At 38.7% G+C, this 20,815-nt stretch overlaps 1 protein-coding gene and 1 non-coding gene across 6 annotated transcripts in view; one reads left to right on the top strand and one right to left on the bottom strand.

The window, feature by feature from the left end:
* Positions 1–20,815, bottom strand: part of Sulf1 (sulfatase 1) — a 175,404-nt gene that overhangs the window by 120,663 nt on the left and 33,926 nt on the right. For 4 of the 5 annotated variants that reach the window (XM_005322934.5, XM_078017147.1, XM_078017146.1 and 1 more), the window contains exon 2: positions 14,298–14,400. The gene's annotated coding sequence lies outside the window, so the exon portion shown is untranslated. Of the gene's footprint in view, positions 1–14,297; positions 14,401–16,906; positions 16,926–20,815 lie in introns of those variants that run through there. The other variant, XM_040294031.2, reaches the window with a different exon arrangement.
* Positions 2,617–2,689, top strand: Trnaa-agc (transfer RNA alanine (anticodon AGC)). The gene has a single exon. It is a non-coding gene; the product is annotated as a tRNA-Ala (tRNA).

Raw genomic sequence — 20,815 nt, 5'->3', positions numbered from 1 at the left:
TGAGCCTGAAATACTGCTGCTTTTCATTGAAAGGAGCCAGAAATATAGTCCAAAAGGAACAAAAAAGAATTTTAAGAATCCTGTGCATCAAATGAGATTGAGTATTACAAGACTGTGGTACCGATAACAACAATACTGTGTGAACCTGAACTGACCTACATAGTAGGGGTAATGTGGGGTGCGTGTGTGAATGGAATACTTCTGAATTTTAGGGAATTTTAAATAATGAAGTAAAGATACCCTCACTATAAGAGATGTATCTATCTCTCCCAGAGATTTTAAGCGTTATGATTTTTTGAAAGAGATTTCCCTAGGCCTTACATTCTTCCAGATTCAGTTACTTCTTTTGTGAAACCTTGGGCACAGGTGTTCTACTCAGTGCCCTGGGATGCTGAGACAGGAGGATCCTGAGTTCAAAGCCAGCATCAGCCACTTAGCGAGGCCCTAAGCAACTCAGTGAGACCCTGTCTCTAAATAAAATACAAAAAGGGCTGGGGATGTGATTCAGTGGTTAAGTGCCTCTGAGTTGAATCTCTGGTACCAAAAAAAAAAAAAAAAGACTTTAGAGGGAAATCTTTAATGCAAACATGCAGAACTTCCTTCCCAATTTCTACAGTTCAGAGCTATCAGACTATGATTCTTATTTTGTAAGTTGACTTTTTGATCACAGAAAGATAGCTGGATAGGCCAACTCAATTTACATGAAAAGCTATCATAGTCTTTGGAAGATTAAATGACACTAAAATATGGGAATTTATAATCCTGCTATATGCTTAGAGAAATCCCTGCAGGTTGATAGTTGTATTTGCCAATTTCATGGGCTGAATGCTAAAAATAGTTTCTACTACTTTACTTCTATAACAAGTTGTCATTACTGTCCTATACTGCCTGAAAACATGTGATCTTGGCTTCCGGATACAGTCTTAAGAGTTGTAAAGAATGTTAAGCATAGAATTTGTCCAACCTTAGCACTGATCACTAGCTTATGTGCCTTCGATTGTGTATTAGATTTCTCTATTGCTTAAAAGGGCATGTTACAGAAGTACTTTGATATTTATATCAATGTCTCAAGTATGGGGTCTGATATAAAATCAACACTTAGAGCAGGTTCACCTAAAAGTTTGGCCAAGTTCCATAGACACCCTAAATATTGTGGCTTGCTTTAACAACAATCACTCAGTCAATATTTATTATAACTGTTATGTGCTAAACTTTCTATTAGGCATTGCAAATAGAGAGATCAATGAGGCCCAGTTGTACCAGGGAGGGTATGACTGACTAGCGGGAAGGGAAAAAAATAAATAAAAATAAAAACTGTGATGGAACTTGAACTTCCAGTCATGATGGAGTCACTGGTATCAGACTGGTCCAGGTACAGGTGAAGTAGCTGTCTCGGACATTGGGCAGGCTGCAATCCCTGAGGGGAAGGAGACAGGTGAGATGGGTTCTCCTGGAGATGCTTGCTGGACACTGGCCCAGAGAGAGAAACCTGGACAGAGAGGAGAGAGTGCTATCTGGAGAAGTGAAGTGGAATTTGTGGGATAGAGTAGGAGAAGAGAGATCCACACAGAGCATTCCAGAATCTGTATGGGGTTGCCTCAAATCATGGAATACGGAGCTACAGATGTGTAGAGTGAGACTCCAATGTTGAGCAGCTGGTGATTACCAGGCGGCTGCCAGTTGAACAACTACATTTGGCATGGCTGGGAGACATTCAAGTCCTGACAAGCCTTAGTGGGAAGACCTGGGTGTCGATGAGGCATTCATGAGAAACACAAGTGGAGACCTCAGAAAGGCCAAGCCTTATGAGCTCTGGAGGATAGATCATTCTAGATCTTAAAAACAAGCTTTCAAAGAACCAGCTGATACTCAACTAAATGGACTGCCTCCTGAACACAACTAAATATTTTTTTTTAAGAGAAGACAACAAAATTTAAACTACTTACAATATCCAGCAGTCAGTAGAGTATTGCTAGATGAAAAAGCCAGAAAAACGTGACCTTGTTCATAGAGACATGGAAATGACATTGGAGATGGACCCACCAAATGAAGCCTGTAAAATAGCTCTGCTCAAAGACTTTAAGGAAAACGTGGCTACAATGGAGAGACAAGTGGATGCGAGTCAAAAGGACCAAATAGAATGTTGAGAGCGGAAATAAAGGGCTTTCAGCAAAAGTTGATTCTGTCTCACTGATTTGGAGAGCATGGGAAATATCAACTAGTCTCACATGGGTGCATTTGGAGTCCTGGGAGGGGGCAGCGGCCATGGAAAAAGAATTCTAAGCAATCGTCATTGAAAAACTTGCAGTCACGTTAACAAAGATAAATCCTAAACATCTGAAAAGTTCAACTAACTACAAACACAATCATCAATATAATGAATACCATAACAAAAACATATAACCCATATGCTCATGATGCATGTAAAACACAGATTGAGTCATCTCTAATCTGAAAACTCCCACTCTGAAATGTTCCAAAAATGTGGAAATTTTTGATCATTGACATGGTGCTGCAAATGGAAATTATGAATCTCTGTTTCATGCACAAAATTATTAAAAATATTGTATTAAATTACCTTCAGGTCAAGGCTTATAAGAAACATAGCTGAGGGGCTGGGGTTGTGGCTCAGTGGTAGAGCGTTTGCCTAGCATGCATGAGGTACTGGGTTCAATCCCCAGCACCACATAAAAATTAAAACAAATAAATAAATAAATAAAGGTATTATGTCCATCTACAATTAAAAAAATATTGAAAAGAAAAGAAACATAACTTAATTTTATATTTAGATTTGGGTTCCATGCCCAAGGAGTTTTATTATGTACATTATATAGGTGTGTGTGTATATGTGTGTGTGTGTGTGTGTGTGTGTGTGTATTCCAAAAATTTTTAAAAATCTAAGATCTAAAGCACTTATAGTCCCAAACATTTTGAATAATTAGCCAGTATTTGTGCTTTTGTTTTTCTTCTTCATTCTGCACACCATCTGGAGTATGCACTGACATCTCCCTTCTTCTCTTAGCAGTGTCAGGACAACTGAGTTCTATGGTCAAGAGAAGGGAGAGGCAGAGGTAGGCAGTAGAGGCCTAGAATTGACTATACAGAGAGACTCTCCTCTATTCCTGCTTCGTTGCCATTGACTTAGTATCTGGACGCCTCTCCTCTTATCTGCTCCATCCATGCCTCATAATTAACTTGCCCCTACTTGACTCAACTCCTCCATCTCACTGAACTTCTTGCACCAGGGTTCTGGCTCTCCTTTTGGCTGTCCTTCCACCTGACTCTTCAGGGCTCCATGGCAAACTCCATTCTCCTTTCCCTACCTTGAGTCCTTTCATCTCCTTAAAACCCTTGGTTCCTTTATCCTTCTACTCTTTCTTCAGTGTATGAAAAAGAAGTGAAAAAACTAAAAAAAATCCAAAGTTGGTTATTTTAAGAACTTTGGACAACATATGATATGTAATCAGAATTTTGAATTCTAGGGCTGGGTTTGTGGCTTAGTGGTAGAGCGCTCGCCTAGCATGTGTGAGGCCCTGAATTCGATCCTCAGCATCACATAAAAATAAAGAAAATAAAGGTATTATGTGCAGCTACAATTTTAAAAATCAATATTTTTTAAAAAGAATATTGAATTCTATATAAAAAATGCCTTTTTCTATGTCAATTGCAGGGGCATATGCCTGTAATCTCAGCAACTTGAGAGGTTGAGGCAGGAGGTTCGAAAGTTTGAGACCAGCCTTAGCAAACTTGGTGAGACCCTCTAGTTCAGAGGAAGAGCACCCCTGGGTTTGATCTCTGGTACCAAAAAGTAAAATAAAATATCTTTTTCAAAACTATAAAATACAAGGAGAGTTTGTACCCTCCACTTGGTGGGAAAAAAAAATCCAAAATACTTAAACTTTTCTTCATGAGATTTCCTTTCACAATATTCTTTCTCTTTTGGTACTAGGGATTGAACCCAGGGCGCCTAACCACCGAGCCGCATCCCCAGATCTTTTTTATTTTTTATTTTTATTTTGAGACAGGGTTTCACTAAGTTGCTAAGGGCCTCAGTAAATCGTTGAGTCTGGCCTCAAACTTGTGATCTTCCTGCATCAGGCTCCAAGCCGCTGGGACTACAGGCATGCACCACCACATCCGGCTCCTTTCATAATTTTCTAAAGATATTTTCCCCTATTTTCAACAAAGGAATTGGAATAATAGCACAAATTGAAGAGGAGGAGGCTGTACAGTTGTCAACCTGGAGCTTTAGTATCACATCATTTAAATAGCACCGTAATATAGCTCTAAAAAATTAACAAACGTACATAATTTGCAAATAAACTATTAAGAACTGTTTTGATGACACATGTCATTAAACATCTATCCAAACCCATAGAATAATACTGAGAATGAGCCCTGATATAAAACATGAACTCTGGGTGACAATGGTGTGACAATGTAGGTTCTTAAATCCCCTCAAATAACAGATATAACAGGTGGGCCCTCTGCGGGCAGTGGGGACAATGGGGGAGGCTGTGCATATGACGGGGTGGAGTGAGGACATGGGGCTACCTCTGGACCTTCCTCTCAGTTTTGCTATGAACCTACAGCTGCTTTTTTAAAACATAAAGTCTTAAAAAAAATGTTTGATGAATCGGACCCATTTTATTCCTTTGTGGCCTTCAGCATCCAGCTCTGTGAGGCTGCACTAAGGGAGAGAGTGGACTGGGGTGTAAGTGTCCATTCTGTTTGGAGCTCAGAATCTGGGTCCAGCATCCTGAGAACCTCATCAGAAGGATCTTCTTAAAGGATTTAAGTAAGTATCAGTGTTTATTTGCCAATATTTGTCAAATCATCGTTGGATGGGTGGGGGGATTGAATGAAAGACTACATAAATGTAAAGGAAAGTCAGAAATTCGAAAGGTAAAAACTGGTTTCAAAAAGGTTCTCCAGGGCTGGGGTTGTAGCTCAGAGGTAGAGCACTTGCCTAGCATGTGTGAGGCACCAGGTTTGATTCTCAGCACCACATATAAATAAATGAATAAAATAAAGGTCCACCAACATCTAAAAAAAATTTTTAAAAAGTTTCTCCATGTGTACATATCAAAATGATGATAATATTCCCAAAGTACTTTCCTATTCATGCATCATTTGACTTCCTCAACAACTTTTGCAGGTGGATGTGTGAGTATTTTAAGTGTGTAAAGGCAAGGTATTTTCATTGATTGTTTGGGAGGCAAATGCATATGTCCTACTCTTTTCTAACACCATTTTCCATGGGACCAGGGCTGTGAGCCAAGAATGGCTCCTCCCCATTTGTGGCATTATTGTCTACTTTGTCTATCACTGGAATTTTAAATTTCCTCTTGTAAGGACAAAGCACCTTATTACATGTTAGACGTTTTCTGAGTCCTTACTAACATTTGAAATCATCTAACCTTCATTCAGCACAGGTGAATGAAGTTGATTATTACTGGCCACCATTTCTCAGATAAGGATACTGAGGCACACAGAAATGAAGTCACAGTTAGCAGATGGCACAGCAGGGATTCAAACCCAGGTAATCTGACTCCTAGCCTCTATAGCACACTTCTCTCAAGGTCACTGCAAACTGGCGGGGGGGGGGGGGGGGGGGGGGGTAGGGGGGGGGTGGGGGGGTGGGGGGGTGGGGGGGGGTGGGGGGGGGTGGGGGGGGTGTCCATTTTAAAAAGATCAGATTACCTTTGCAGGTGATAGCTCTTGCACTCTTCCCAAAGGCTCCCTGAAGTAGGAAAAGCTATTTCTTACGTCACCCTAACATACATCATTTTCTATATTTGCAGACATCTGCAGAAGCCAATAGCTCAACCTAGTTATGATGAGGTAGATGCCTGGTCTTATTGCCCACATGAGTCGGGGAGAGAAAAAAACCAAAGTTTTGAGAGTCAGAATTATTGTCTGTCACCTTTAGGGGTAAGCTGTCACTAGATAGTTATTCATACATGTATACACAAGTCCTGCCATACAAACTCTGTCGTAATATTTCCACAACCAGAGAGAAAGCTCTTTAAGCTAGCAGGGCTTCTAAACAAAAAATGTAAACTACATTCCTCTCTTTTCACCCAGAAGGGACAGTTCATCCCTTATAAACCACTAAGCTAGTAGTGTCTATGACATGTTTGAAAGAAGTTCCTCTATAAATCAATGTTTGGGGGTGTAAAAGGCAACAAGAAAATTGAATATTTCCCTGAGAGAAAGGCACTCTTGTGACAGGCACTGACAGTGAGCAGAGGGTTGTCATGTTTTATCTCTGGCCTCTGTCTGGAGATCCAGATGATAGCAATTTCTCAACCATTTTAGTGCATGACAGAAGCCAATCAACAAAATGTTAAAAGCAATAACACCCACCATTTCCGGGAAATAGTCTTAGACATCTTTCTAATTGCAAAGATGATTTGGAGTCAACTCTGACCTGAATTCCAACAAGTGCCAGTGTATACGACAATATATACTACTTTTATATTTTTTTAATTCTGTTTTAAGAGCTTAAGCCAGTACAGATTATCCATTCTATTTTATTTGATGTATTTTAGTGTTTTTACTGCAGTGAATATGTAGTTATAATCCTAGCTATTCTATCACCTTTCTACTTTGCAAAACATTTTTTAATTTTTGCCAACCATCAAAACACAAAACACACACACACACCACACACACAAACACACACACACACACACACACACACGGGGTTAGTTTACTGGCAGAGAGAGACATAAAACTAAAAGAATAATGAGGGAGAAATAAGGTGCTGGGAATAACACAGGATGATGGGAACTAAAGATTACCACACATTACCTTAGCCTTTTAATATTACAACAAGAACAATAGGTTATGTTAGAGTAGCTTCCTACATCTGCTTCCCCCTAGAGTGCTTCATACTTTCAACATCCCAGCGAGGGAAAATGGAACAAGTATATTTTAAGTTTATACAGAGTTACAGAATAAATAAAATGCCTAAAACCAGATCCAACATCCTGCTTCTCACTTCAGTGATCTTTGGAGAGCAGAATTATGTGACTTGTATTACAGCACACTTATCATCAGGAAAGACACTCTATAGCCCTATCTATAGCACAACACTGACCACTCCAAATACTGTTGGCCCATGGCCTATGGACACTGTGCAATGCTGAGCTCATCACACCTGTACCCCTGACTGGACTGGACTCCCATGGATACAGAGAAGTTAATCTCTTGGGACATTCATATTTTATGTAATAAATAAATGAATACATTTTTAATGTAGAAAATGTATCAAATCCCTTTTTTGTACAAAATGTAATTGCTGAATAGTATTCCAAAGTGTTTTTTTAATCCATTCATCTACTGAAGGGCATTTAGGTTGGTTCCACAGTTTAGCTATTGTGAATTGTGCTGCTATAAATATTGATGTGGCTATGTCCCTGTTGTTTTTAAGTCCTATATACAATGGAATATTATTCAGCATTAAAAGAAAATAAAGTCATGGCATTTGCTAGTAAATAGATGAAGTTGGAGAATATAATGCTAAGTGAAGTTAGCCAATCCCCCAAAACCAAATGCCGAATGTCTTCTCTGATTTAAGGCTGCTAATTCATAGTGTGGTGGTAGGGGGTGGGCATGGGAGGATTAGATGATCTCTAGATAGGGCAAAGGAGAAAAAGGGAGGAAGGGAGCATGAGGGAAGGAGAGACGGTGGAAGGAGATAGACATTATTACCCTAAGGACATGTATGAAGACACAAATGATGTGACTCTACTTTGTGTACAACCAGAGATATGAAAACGTGTGCTCTCTATGTGTAATATAAATTGTAATGCATTCTGCTGTCATATATAACAAATTAAAATTAAAAATATATGATCACAAAAAAGGATTAAAAAAGGTAAAAGATGTAATTGCAAGAAATTGTAAATGTAATTTTATGGTGAATTCCATCATAGAAGCCACGACTAGCTTACTTGCTTTGTAAACAATAGATTTGCTTTGCTTATTATAACACCTGTATTTTTTATGCTGATGAGCACTGACTATAGATAATGGACTTGGATGTCTCTAGAGGTTATCAAAAATAAATAGAAAAGAAAACAATTAAGTCGAGACCTGAAAATTTGGGAGCTTCTGATAGTGCTGACAATTTGTTGGTAAAATTTTTGGTTACTTTTGAAAATTTCAGAGTTGTGGGGATTGAACCCAGGGCCTCATGCATGCTAGGTAAGTGCTCTACCACTGAGTTATATCCTTAGTCTTTTTGAGACAGAGTCACTTATCATTTGCCCAGGCTGGCCTTGAACTTTAGACCTTCCTGCCTCAGCTTCTTGAGTAGTTGGGATTAAAGATGTGTACCACCACACCTATCAATTTTAGCTATTTTAAATTTCTAAATAATTAGTATATCTCAAATACTCTATAACCAAATTACCTTTCATTTTAAAATAAGGGTAGCAGAAATCACTGAAGTTTAGAATTTGCCAAAAAACAAACAGAAAAAAAAATATGCCACTTTTTATTTTGATAGCCATATCGAAAGCAGTTTTCAAATAGCTTTGTCCCATATACACCACAAGTTCCTTTACAACCTAGATTCTAATGAAGGTTGCCTAGGAATTTGAGAGCAAAAGCATTAGATGGATATGAATTCCCACTAAAATCCAACTTATTTTTTACATTCGTATGTCATCTATGAAAGAGATCCTGACTCTGGATATATGCATATACCTAAAGCTCAGAGAATTTCCAAAAATGAACATTCCCTACAAATTCTCCAAGTTACAGATACTGATGTAAAATACAGTGTTTCAGTTTTACTAGTATACTCATATAGGGGAAAAAAATTAGGGGGGAAGTAGCTATGTGGTAAAGCAGTTGGCTAGTATACACAAGGCCCTGAGTTTTATCCCCAGTATTGACTACTCCCCCAAATTAAAAAAAAAAAAATCTAAACATTTCCTTTAAGCTCTATTAACACAATGACAAAATCTTAATAACAAGATTTGACCTTCCCACCTAATTAGTCCAGGGATGGCTTCTTCGAAAGTCTAACTTTCCTTTATAATTATGATGCACTCTTGTGAAATCTAAGCAGATAAATTAGGTCAAATCAGGACACCATTGAGAGAAGAAACCTAAAATTGAATGCATTTGCCACAGGAACTAGGAACGCAAGATCAAATGCTCCTTCTGAAAGCAGAATTAATCAACCCCATAAATGCTCTAACATGGCAAAGGCAGTGTTTCTTTTCAGGAAGTGGCTTCCTGAAACTTTCTACTGAGGAATCTATTCCATTTTAACTTCAGTGTGCCATTCAAAATGATCCTACAAAAAAAGAGCAACAATTGAAAACATCTGGCCTGATACCAAGTTATATAATTGCATTCTGTTTCTTTAAATTGATTATGTTTCAAGAATCTGGACCCAGTTTCGATTCTAAACTGTGGCACCGTGATTTTAGACGAGTGCTGTGAGTCCACAGTAGGCCATTTCTGCACATCTCATCTTCCAAGTCTGGGAGCAGAGTTTCATGTGAGTAGCGGCTCTTACACCCCTCCTGAGAAACATCCCAGCAAAATCATCTCTTATAACTGTGGTTCTGAGAATAGAACAAGACTATTGTTGTGTGTGGCCTGATTTCATTTCAGTGATTGTCCCAGTGAAGAATGACATCACCCCATTCTTTTTTCTTGATCACCACTTGTGAATGTCCCTGAGCCCCCACCATCTTCATAATTAAGCTCTATCCCCACCCCCACCCCCTCCCAGCCCCTGGCTGCCAGGAGAAAAACTATTTTCTTCTTAACTTCCTGCTTGAATGTATTATTATGGCAAGAGCAAAGGGTTTTCCTCTGGTCAGCCAACATGCCTGGCGTCTGTGTCTTCATCATATCAAACAAAGCACTATTCTGTGGGTACCTAAAGCATACTGAGAAGGTCATCTACTGGGACAGGCCTCTGTCTGATGAGAATATAGAGAAGCCAGCTAAATACAGTGTAATCTGAGGGGCACAATATTTCTCATTTCACTAGCTCACCAGGCAGTGGGTGTAGCTCAGTGTTAGTGCTACTGCTGCATGTGTGAGACCCTGTGTTGGATTGCAAGCACTGCAAAAACAGAAACACCCCCTCCTCTGTCCCCATGAATCCACTGGCTTTAAAGATGTACTGCCTAAAGGGACTCATTTAATTATGTACATACATGTGTGCAAATACATGTGTTTGTACATTCTAACCCTTGTGTATTGCTCAGACTGCTACTGAAAACACATGACAGTCTTTTTGTCTTAAAGGGATAAGAGGCTGATGTAGAAAAAGATGCTACTTTAAAAACTGGCATTGGATGGGGCTGAGAATGTGGCTCAGTGGTAGAATGGTCTTCTCGCATGTGTGAGGCACTGGGTTCAATCCTCAGCACCATATAAAAATAAACGAAATAAAGGTATTGTGTCTATCTACAACTAAAAAACAAAACAAAACAAACAAAAAAACAAAAAAACAAAACTGGCATTAGAGCTTAGCACAGTGTTGCACACCTGTAATCCCAGCAGCTCAGGAGGCTGAGGTAGGAGGATCTCAAGTTCAAAGCCAGCCTCAGCAACTTAGTAAGACCCTGTCTCAAAATAAAACATAAAAAGGGCCAGTGATATAGCTCAATAGTTAAGTGCCAATAGGTTCAATCCCTGTACCAAACAAAACAAAACATTGGCCCTATCTGAGAGAAGGCATTGACTCTGTTTTGGGATTGTTAACTCTTGCAGGGAAAAAGCAAAACAAATGCTCTGTCCTACACCGTGCAATAGACCATGTTGCACAAATTTAAAAGAAAAATGAAGAGAAGGCAGAAAATTTAAACTGCCTTGTTATAAAGATAAGACAAGAAAGATATCAATTCTGTATTCTATGTTTCAAGTTATGTAAAGTATTTGATAATACCATATTAAATTGCTGCTTTGGGGACAGGGGTGGTAGAGTGTTTGCTTAGCATGCATGAGGGTCTGGGCTTCAAACCCAGCACTGTAAAACTAAATAAATAAATGAATATTAAATAAAATAATAAGTAAATAAAAGAATAGCCAAACAGCAGAGATTTTCTATTATTCCACCTAGAATATATTCACAAAGACTGGCTTGATGTACATATCGCTTATTATTTTTTAACTCTATAAAAAATTTCATGTTAGGCAGCAACTGTTTTACAATGAAAACATATTTTAAAAATGATGTTAGAGTTCTGTTGCCTTCTTTAATGAGCAGTGTTTAAAGACAATCAGGGTGCTCACAAAGATGAAGAGTCTATTTCACATACAGCCCCCCCACATTCAGAACTCAATTCTGCAAAGATTTAAATGCTTACTAGATACCATGATCTTAGAGTTTTTAGGATCATGTTTACTATTGATTCCTTCAAAAGATGTAGTTTATTATTGCAATTGATGGAGAATTTTGAAGTCACTTAAACAACTGATATATTAAATTTGCCTTAAAATACAATATTATTAAAAATTAAAGTGCTGGGAAGGCACAGCTAAGGCATAGTTACGGTGATAAAAATTTCCATCCCAAATAGGCATTAACAGGGCTAAGCAATTTCCTTACAAACAACGTAGCCACTGTTCTAAATGATCCCATCTGTGTGCACCAAACCTTGTCCGACAATGCAATATTAGAGGCCAGAAGGTACAATAACAGCCATTCATATTTTGGCAGGTGCATTTCAAACCAAAAACCAGGTTCCACAAAAAAAAAATTGCAATCTGTTCCTCGGGTGTAAATATTTTTGATGAGATTTAATTGGCTTTTTGGTGTCTTATTATATTACCTTTCCTTAAAATAAGAGATAATCTTCTGCCAACCCAGAGTGGAAATGTCTGAGATTTGTTTATAATAATATCTCCTGGTTCCATTTCTTGAGTTATGTACGTTGGAGGTGACAAAAATTTCAAAAAGCTACAGATGAGCAGTTCTTAGGACAGAAAGAATATTAAATTGAAGAACGTGATACCCAAAAATGTGCAGGGCAGCATTCTGAAGCCATATGGTCCAGTAAAGTGGTCCTTATTTTATAAACCTGACTGTCCAAGCACTAAAAGGACTGATTTCTTTCTACAAAATATGCTGGCTGAGAGGACTGTGGATGTGTGAATACAGATGTAGCAAATGACTCAGCTGCTTATCTCATCTAGCTCAAATGACGGGGTTGGATGAAGAGGGACAGAGGTCTTGAAAGCCAGCAGTCAGTTAGACATTGTATTTGAAATTTCCAGCCCAAAAATGGAAAAAGCAGATCAGCACCAGCTCTCACAGGGAACCCGCAGAGTTTTAAGAAATAAGTGTCCTGCGTGTTAAATTTGAGCAAGTGACTCTGATCCAATATTTGAGAAACACTTATTTCTGTTTTCCCATAGAGTATGCAAAAAAAAAAAAATGAAAAGGATGTAATGCTTCAAGGGGTGGATTTAGCCATGAATGGGAGGAAAGTGTGAAGTGAAAGATTACTGGCTACATAACAAACAACATAGAGCTCCAGAAAAGTGACCTTTTCATTGCACAAAAGAAACCAAGATAGATGCTTTGATGAATCAGGTCTTCAGTAAACTCCCGGGATGAAGGGTGGCCTCCAGTACTCAAGTGTTCTAGAATTTCTATAGTTACTATACTACAGGCCAACCTCTTTCTTTTCCACAGAAACAATGATGCCCTGGGCTAGAGGTTTACCAAGAAATGCTTGGCAAACTGACTCAAGAAGATAAAGAACTTCAATGAAGTCACACTTCATGAACTTTATCTATGTTTATCCTTTTAAGTTTCTGTTTGGAATATTTCCTGAGATCTTCCTTTTAACTTGTCTTCTGTTACTACTGACTGAGTTTATGGGTGACAAACATGTGACACAGGGTAGTTATCAGCCATTCATGGTAATACCCCAGCCCTTCTGCAGACAAAGCTCTGAGAACAGAAGGAAAACTGCTGATGCTTATGATGTGACGTCAAGGCCACTCCCTAGGGGCTGGACACTTCCAGCCATTCCTCTTCTTTAAGTGTCATTTGTACAATGAAGACAAACTGTTTAATTTCATAAGCATTAGAAGAGCTGGATAAAACAACCCACAAAGATAAACCTGAAATTCAGGCCAGACCTGAAGGTTCTGTCTTTCTGTGTGAGGTTCATGAACTTTTTGGTGATTAGAGGATGGTTCCAGATCAACCTGGGCCAACGTAAGGCTTTGAAGGGAAATCAAGGAAAATGCGGTGATGTTGAGAGTAGCATTTTGAAACCAGAAGAACTCAGTGGTTTCCATTGCATTAGTTTTGGTTGGGGTAGAGTTGACATTTGAGAAAAGATTCTTGGGAGGGTTAACTCATAGGGATGCAAACTCCTCAGAATTTTTTGCAAATGCTGAGGTGGTTCTCCATAACTCTCCCCAGTTGCAACACTCTAGGGAAGAAACTGTGAAGACCAGCTATGAACATAGGACAGGTGACATCTGTGCAGTTGTCACTCTTGAGACTGCAGATGACTAAGGGCAACTGGCCTGCCATTCCTTGTCCCTCTAATCCCTGAGCTTCCTAAACAGCTTGTAATATTTTAATAAAGTCATACGATTTTGCAGATTCCTACTTTTCAGATGGTTCTTCTAACATCCCTGAGGACTGATGTCATGACATGGCTCTGACACATTTTAAAGTCTTTTTTAGTTCCTTCAGCCAAGAAGATTGAGAATGCTACAGGAAAGTGTAGAGTCAGATCCCCAGTTTTGGCTAGTTTTTACTATTCTCCATCCAGGAAATGATAAAGAGAATATGGTATACATACTCAAGGGGATTTTGTTCAGCCACAAAGAAAAATAAAATTATGTCATTTGCATATGAAATCATGTCATTTTCAGGAAAATGGATGGAACTCCAGAACATGAGGTTAAGCGAAATGAGCCAAATTCAGAAAGTCAAGGGTCCTATGCTTTCTCTCCTATGTGAAAGCTAGACAGAAAAAAAAAAAAAAAGTAAGGTTGGGTGGGGAAATTTTATGAAAATCAAAAGGATATCAGTAGAGGAAAGGGACCGGGGGTTGAGAGGTGGTGCATGGAGCGGGCAAGGGCTGAAGAGAGATATTCACCAAATTATATTGTAATACTGTGTGCATGTACAAACATATAACAACAAATCGCATCATTATGTACAACTAAAGTGCACCAATAAAAAATGTGGAAAGGGAAAAAACTCCCTCTTTAAATGACACAGTGCTCAGGTGGCCTTTAGTTTATAATTAGCTAAGAGAGAGAAAAAAAAAACTTGGTATGTGTACCTTTGAAGATTTTCTACAATTATTCTGCCTTGAAGAATCTGCATATCATTTGCTGAATTCACCGTCCCCAAGCTGATGGTGGGTGCCCGGGTGACCGTCACACCTGCAAAAGAGAGGAGCACAGTGCCATCAGTTGCATTTTGTTAGCAATTTTTCTCATCTCTCAGATGTTGCCCTTTCATAACCTCAAAAGAAGAAGATCATTAAAAATAATATTCTTCAAATTTTATCAGATATCAAATCAGAGACTCTGCATATGATAGAAGAAAAAGTTGGTTCTGATCTACATATTGTGGGGTCGGGCTCCAAATTCCTTAACAGGACACCCATAGCACAAGAGTTAATGGCAAGAATCAACAAATGGGACTTACTTAAACTAAAAAGTTTTTTCACAGCAAGAGAAACAATAAGAGAAGTAAATAGGGAGCCTACATCATGGGAACAAATATTTACCCCTCACACTTCAGATAGAGCCCTAATATCCAGAGTATACAAAGAACTCAAAAAATTAGACAATAAGACAACAAATAACCCAATCAACAAATGGGCCAATGACCTGAACAGACACTTCTCAGAGGAGGACATACAATCAATCAACAAGTACATGAAAAAATGCTCACCTTCTCTAGCAGTCAGAGAAATGCAAATCAAAACCACCCTAAGATACCATCTCACTCCAGTAAGATTGGCAGCCATTAGGAAGTCAAACAACAACAAGTGCTGGCGAGGATGTGGGGAAAAGGGTACTCTTGTACATTGCTGGTGGGACTGCAAATTGGTTCGACCAATTTGGAAAGCAGTATGGAGATTCCTGGGAAAGCTGGGAATGGAACCAACATTTGATCCAGCTATTGCCCTTCTAGGACTATTCCCTGAAGACCTTAAAAGAGCGTACTACAGGGATACTGCCACATCGATGTTCACAGCAGCACAATTCACAATAGCTAGACTGTGGAACCAACCCAGATGCCCTTCAATGGATGAATGGATTAAAAAAATGTGGCATTTATACACCATGGAGTATTATTCTGCATTAAAAAATGACAAAATCATGGAATTCGCAGGGAAATGGATGGCACTAGAACAGATTATGCTTAGTGAAGCTAGCCAATCCCTAAAAAACAAATACCAGATGTCTTCTTTGATATAATGAGAGCAACTAAGAATAGAGTAGGGAGGAAGAGCAGGAAGAAAATATTAACATTAAACAGAGACACGAGGTGGGAGGGAAAGGGAGAGAAAAGGGGAATTGCATGGAAATGGAAAGAGACTCTCATTGTTATAAAAAACTACATATAAGAGGTTGTGAGGGGAAAGGGGGAAAAAAAAACAAGGAGAGAAACGAATTACAGTAGACGGGATAAAAAGAGAAATGGGGGGGAGGGGGGATAGTAGAGGATAGGAAAGAGCAGAATACAACAGTTACTAGTTTGGCATTATGTAAAAATGTGTATGTGTAACCGATGTGATTCTGCAATCTGTATTTGGGGTAAAAATGGGAGTTCATAACTCACTTGAAACTAATGTTTGAAATATGATATGTCAAGAGCCTTGTAATGATTTGAACAACCAATAAAAAAAAATAAATAAAAATAAAAAAAAAAAAAAGAACTGATTTTTTTTTTTTTTTTTTTTTTTTTTTTTTTGGTGCTGTGGATTGAACCCAGGGTCTTGGGCATGGAAAGCAAGCATTCTACGAACTGAGCTATATCCGCATCCCTAGAACTGATTTTTTTTGATGACCACTTGTTAGATTGTTGGAAGTACCATGGGTGACTCAGTCCTTTTGCAGAAGTTTCCATTTTCACTTCCTCTTCATCAAGGGAAAAATTGTCCTTTAGATTCATTTCATACTATTCTTTGGTTGGATTTCATAGACGCAATAAAGAAGAATTTCACTTTAAAAGTTTACAAAGGATTCCCAGTTTAAAAGTTGAGTGACATCTAATTTCAGGTTATGAAATCTATTTTAAAGGAAATGTGCTGAATCATAAAATCTTTTAAACTTGCTTCAAGTTATTATTTTATGAGTAGCAAAGTAAGCATTTACAAATGATTAAATGTGTTCATATTCTGGATTTATGACAGCTGAAAAATCTGGCTAAAATAGATGTAGATTTTTTGAATAAGAGGAAAACCCTTTTAACGCATTAAGTAGTTCATGAAGTGATCTAACTGCTATGAATAACATTTTAATATCTACACATCCTATAAGTGTATACAGGATATACAAGACAGGGAAAGAAATATACAAGAATAGGAAAATGACAGACTCCATTTAACAATTCAAAACAATATCCTTTGCATTTAAAAAGTATTTCTCTTGCCCATAAAAATATTAACATTTAATAAAGCATTTCAGCTGGGGTGCAGTGATGCATACCTATAATCCCAACAACTCCTCGTTCCTTGGGAGGATGAGGCAAGAGGATTGCAAATTCGAGTCCAGCCTAGACAACTTAGTGAAATAAAAAAATAAAAGGAGCTGGGGTTATAGCTCGGTGGTAGAGTGTGCCTGGGTTCAAATAGAAGTATCATCAAAAAAAAAAAAAAGGCAGAAAACAAACAAGCAAGCAAGTAAGCATACATTTCACTTGAAGCTTTCTTACCTTCCCCACTGGTGAACACGGTTCTATGCTGATATACATAGAGGGGAACCTCAGAGGTAATGGGTGCAGATTACTTCCCTCATAGACCTGGGATCTCTTGTTCTGAGCTGGCACTGGAGGTCTGGGTTAAATGTGGGCAATCCCAGATTCTTCTCTCTGTTCTGGAAACATGACTCCTACAGCGAACTTCCTGCAGCTGTGCCTCCCTGAGCACAGTTCTCCTCCCAGGCCACCCTTATCATGTCTCTTTTCCACTTGGACAGCCGCTCAACTCATCCACCGCCAGCCAGTTTTATGCCACCCTCTGTGATCTGGCCCGCCCCAACACCCCAACCCATTATCTCTTTAGACCACTCCCCTGTGCTTCTCATCCTGGGAGCTGGTGAGTTCTAGAACTTTCACATCCTGTTTCCAAGTCTCTGAAATATCATAAATTATTATAAGCATCATGCATCTGCTTATTTTTAAAAATATGTTCTGGGAGAACAAATAAAAGCTTATGTCTATAATTGCGCATGCACTTTAGGATTCCCTGAAGTAAAAATTTACAGTTGAGGGGTTGGGGGGGGGTGTACCTTAGGGCTTAGTGGTAAAGCACACAAGCATGTGTGAGACCCTGGGTCAATCCCCAGCACACAAATAAAAAACAAACAAAACCATTTCTATTTGAATGTGATGTCAAAAGATCTGGCTGTGGTCAGACGGGCCGGATCTTTTTTCTGAGACTGTTCTGATACCTCTAGAGGCAGGAGTTTCTGGAATTAGAAGCCTGAATTCCAGGCTATGTAATCAGGCTATGTAATCTTCAGTGACAGAGTGAGTAAATTTCTCTGTGCCCCAGTATCCTCCTCTGAAAAATGGGAATTAAAAATGCTGTTTATTTCACACAGGGATGATGGGAAGATAATGAGAACATCTTTGTGAAAACTGCGGAGTTCCTGGCACAAAATAGGTTTTCGCTAAACATTGGTAAATGTTATTATTTGAGTTGATTTCTTCTTATGAACAATGATAAAGATACAACCTCTCTTGTGTATTTGCAGTTAGAAGTTGGGGATGTGGCTCAGTGGTACAGCATCTGCTTAGCAGTTACCAGGCCCGTTTGTTCCCCAACACCGTGCCTCCTCTCATGCAAAAAGATATTTTCATGGATTGAGATTAAACTTTTTTTTTTAAATTTGATTAATGAAGACTTTATTTCTCATTTCTAAAATGAAAATGCATGGCTAAATAATGTAAAAGTATAATTGTTACCAGCTACTCTCACTTGATACAAATGCCAAACACTTCTGGTTGTGTTGTATGAGGTTTGTTTATTCACCAGAATAGAGAAAAATCATAGGATGACTGAACCAATGTGGTTCTCAGTAGAAGAATCTTGCTGTCAGCAAATGTATTGCTAAGTTCTTTCTTTATGTGTGCAAAGTTGTAACAGTTCATTATACACAGGTATAGTACTAAATATGCGATAGAATTTTTTATTAAAATATTTCTTTTTTCCCAATTTCACTAATGAATACCTGGTTAAAATAAATCTATTCTATAATTTTTTCCCTACAAAAAATTATTATTGGGGCTGGGGATGTGGCTCAAGCGGTAGCGTGCTCGCCTGGCATGCATGCGGCCCGGGTTCGATCCTCAGCACCACATACCAACAAAGATGTTGTGTCCGCCGAGAACTAAAAAATAAATATTAAAAAAATTCTCTCTCTCCTCTCTCTCTCCTCTCTCACTCTCTCTTTAAAAAAAATTATTATTGGTTTATGGTTTTGCTTGTATTTAACTTGTGATTTTTTTGCGTTTTCAATTAAATAAATATAACTGAATTAATGTGCCGTTACAGTTGGCCTTCCATATCCTTGGATTCTGTGTCTTCACATTTAGCTGATTTAGGATAAAGAGTATTTAGAAAACTGGGTACAGTGACACAGGCCTGTCATCTCAGCAATTTGGGAGCCTGAGGCAGGAAGATTGGAAGTTCAAGGTCAATCTGAGTCAATTTGAGACCTTGCCTCAAAAATTTTAAAAGGGAGGTGGTGTATGTGGTAGAGCACCTCTGAGTTCAATCCCTGGTAGGGGGAAAAAGAATCATCTTTATGCGGCTAAATTTTATATTTGTGTCTTCATCTTGCACCTCTTCCCTGAACCCAGATCCTGCCCAGTAGTTAAAACAAAACAGCCAAACAAAACAGCAAGTTGTCTTTACTGAACAAGTAGAATTTTTTTTGTCATTATTCCCTAAACAACAGCATAAATTATTTACATAGAATTTACATTGTACTTGGTACGTGGAAGGTTATGTGAAGTTTATATACAAGTACAACACTGTTTTACATAAGGAACTTGTAGATCTTGATATTCAAAGGAGAGGTTCTGAAACTAACTCCCAAGGAAACCAAAGGAGAACACTATAGTCATATAAATATAAAGAACTTATACCTAAGTGTTTGGGGACACATATTTTGGTGACATTTCAGTAAATAATAATGTGAACCAGTACTGGGGCTCCAGGTCCCGTTACTCAGGTGAGAAACTTGGCTGGAGAGCACCTCAGCTTGGCTCCTCAGGTCCCACTCTAAGGACTTCTCTCCATGCTTTCCAAAAAAAAAAAAATTCCTGCTGTCCTTGACCTGGAAAAGTCTGCTTTTCTCTCTTCCACATATTAAAATTCTAAGCGCTCCTCTGGGATCAGCTGAAATCCCATTTTCTGACAACTTCAATTTTCATTAATCTCTGTCACCAGAATTCCAGCAGCACTTAAATCTGTGCCACATAAGGCAGCACTTAGTTAGGTAGTTTGCTATTGTCCACGAGTCCTATGATGCCTGTCTCTACAGTCAGGCTTTAAGACTGCTCAGAGTGGGCTGGAGCTGTTATCTCAGTGGTAGATCACTTGCCTAGCATGTGGGTTACCCTGAGTCCCTTTCTCAGCACTGCCGGAAAAAAGAAGCATTGATGAAAGTGGTTTATGTCTTGGGCTTTGTCTCCAACTTTAATTCCAAAGTGGCCCTAGTAATTTATAAAAAGTGACTGTGCATTGCTAGAAAGAATAGTCAGAAACCGAGTCACACATTGATGCTGGGTTTTTTTCAGGGTTTTTTTTTTTTTTCAGGTTTTGGGTTAAAATTTTTCTAATCTGAGACCCCCAGTAGTTTCTCAAACAAAAACGAATTGCCAACCTACAGTCCTGAAATGGCCACACAAACTTGAATGGACCAGAAAACTAGTGGCCTAGCTGTGGCTTTCCTTGTCCTGAGTCAGACATCATATTTGTTTCTTTCCTTGTCCTGAGTCAGACATCATATTTGTTTCTTTCCTTGTCCTGAGTCAGACATCATATTTCTGTAAGCAATGACTTGAAACAAGTCTCAGATTGTGTGTGTGTGCACGCGCATGCACACACACACACACAAACACACACGCACACACGCACACACAGAGACAGGTGTCCATGCATTGGTTTTCCCATTCCTAACCTGAAAGGATAAGGTAAACCAGGTATGGTGGCACACACCTATAATTCCAACCACTCATGAGGCTGAGTTAGGAGACCAAGTTCAAGGTCAACTTGGGCAACTTAGCAAGACCCTGTCTCAAAATAAAATAAAAAGGTCTGGGTATGTAACTCAGTGGCAGAGAACTTGTCTAGCCTGGGGTTTAATCCCCAGTACCACACACACTTTGTTAAGATTAGAAGATCTCCAAAATACCTTCTCGCTCCAAAATTCTATAAAATGTTGGTATATATGCTTATTTATTTGAAATTAGCATCCACAAATAAGTGCGAGTATCAGAATTTCATCTGGGATAATGTCCAGAAGTCAAGCTCAATAGTTCAACAGCGGTACTTGAAAAGTTTCAGACGGCTTCTCTGTCAAGTGTGTTATTACACTTAGCGCTTATGAATTC

The sequence above is a fragment of the Ictidomys tridecemlineatus genome, chromosome 7, assembly GCF_052094955.1.
Source record: "Ictidomys tridecemlineatus isolate mIctTri1 chromosome 7, mIctTri1.hap1, whole genome shotgun sequence".
In the NCBI taxonomy this organism is placed as follows: Eukaryota; Metazoa; Chordata; class Mammalia; order Rodentia; family Sciuridae; genus Ictidomys; species Ictidomys tridecemlineatus.
This window is presented reverse-complemented; position numbering and strand designations above follow the sequence as displayed.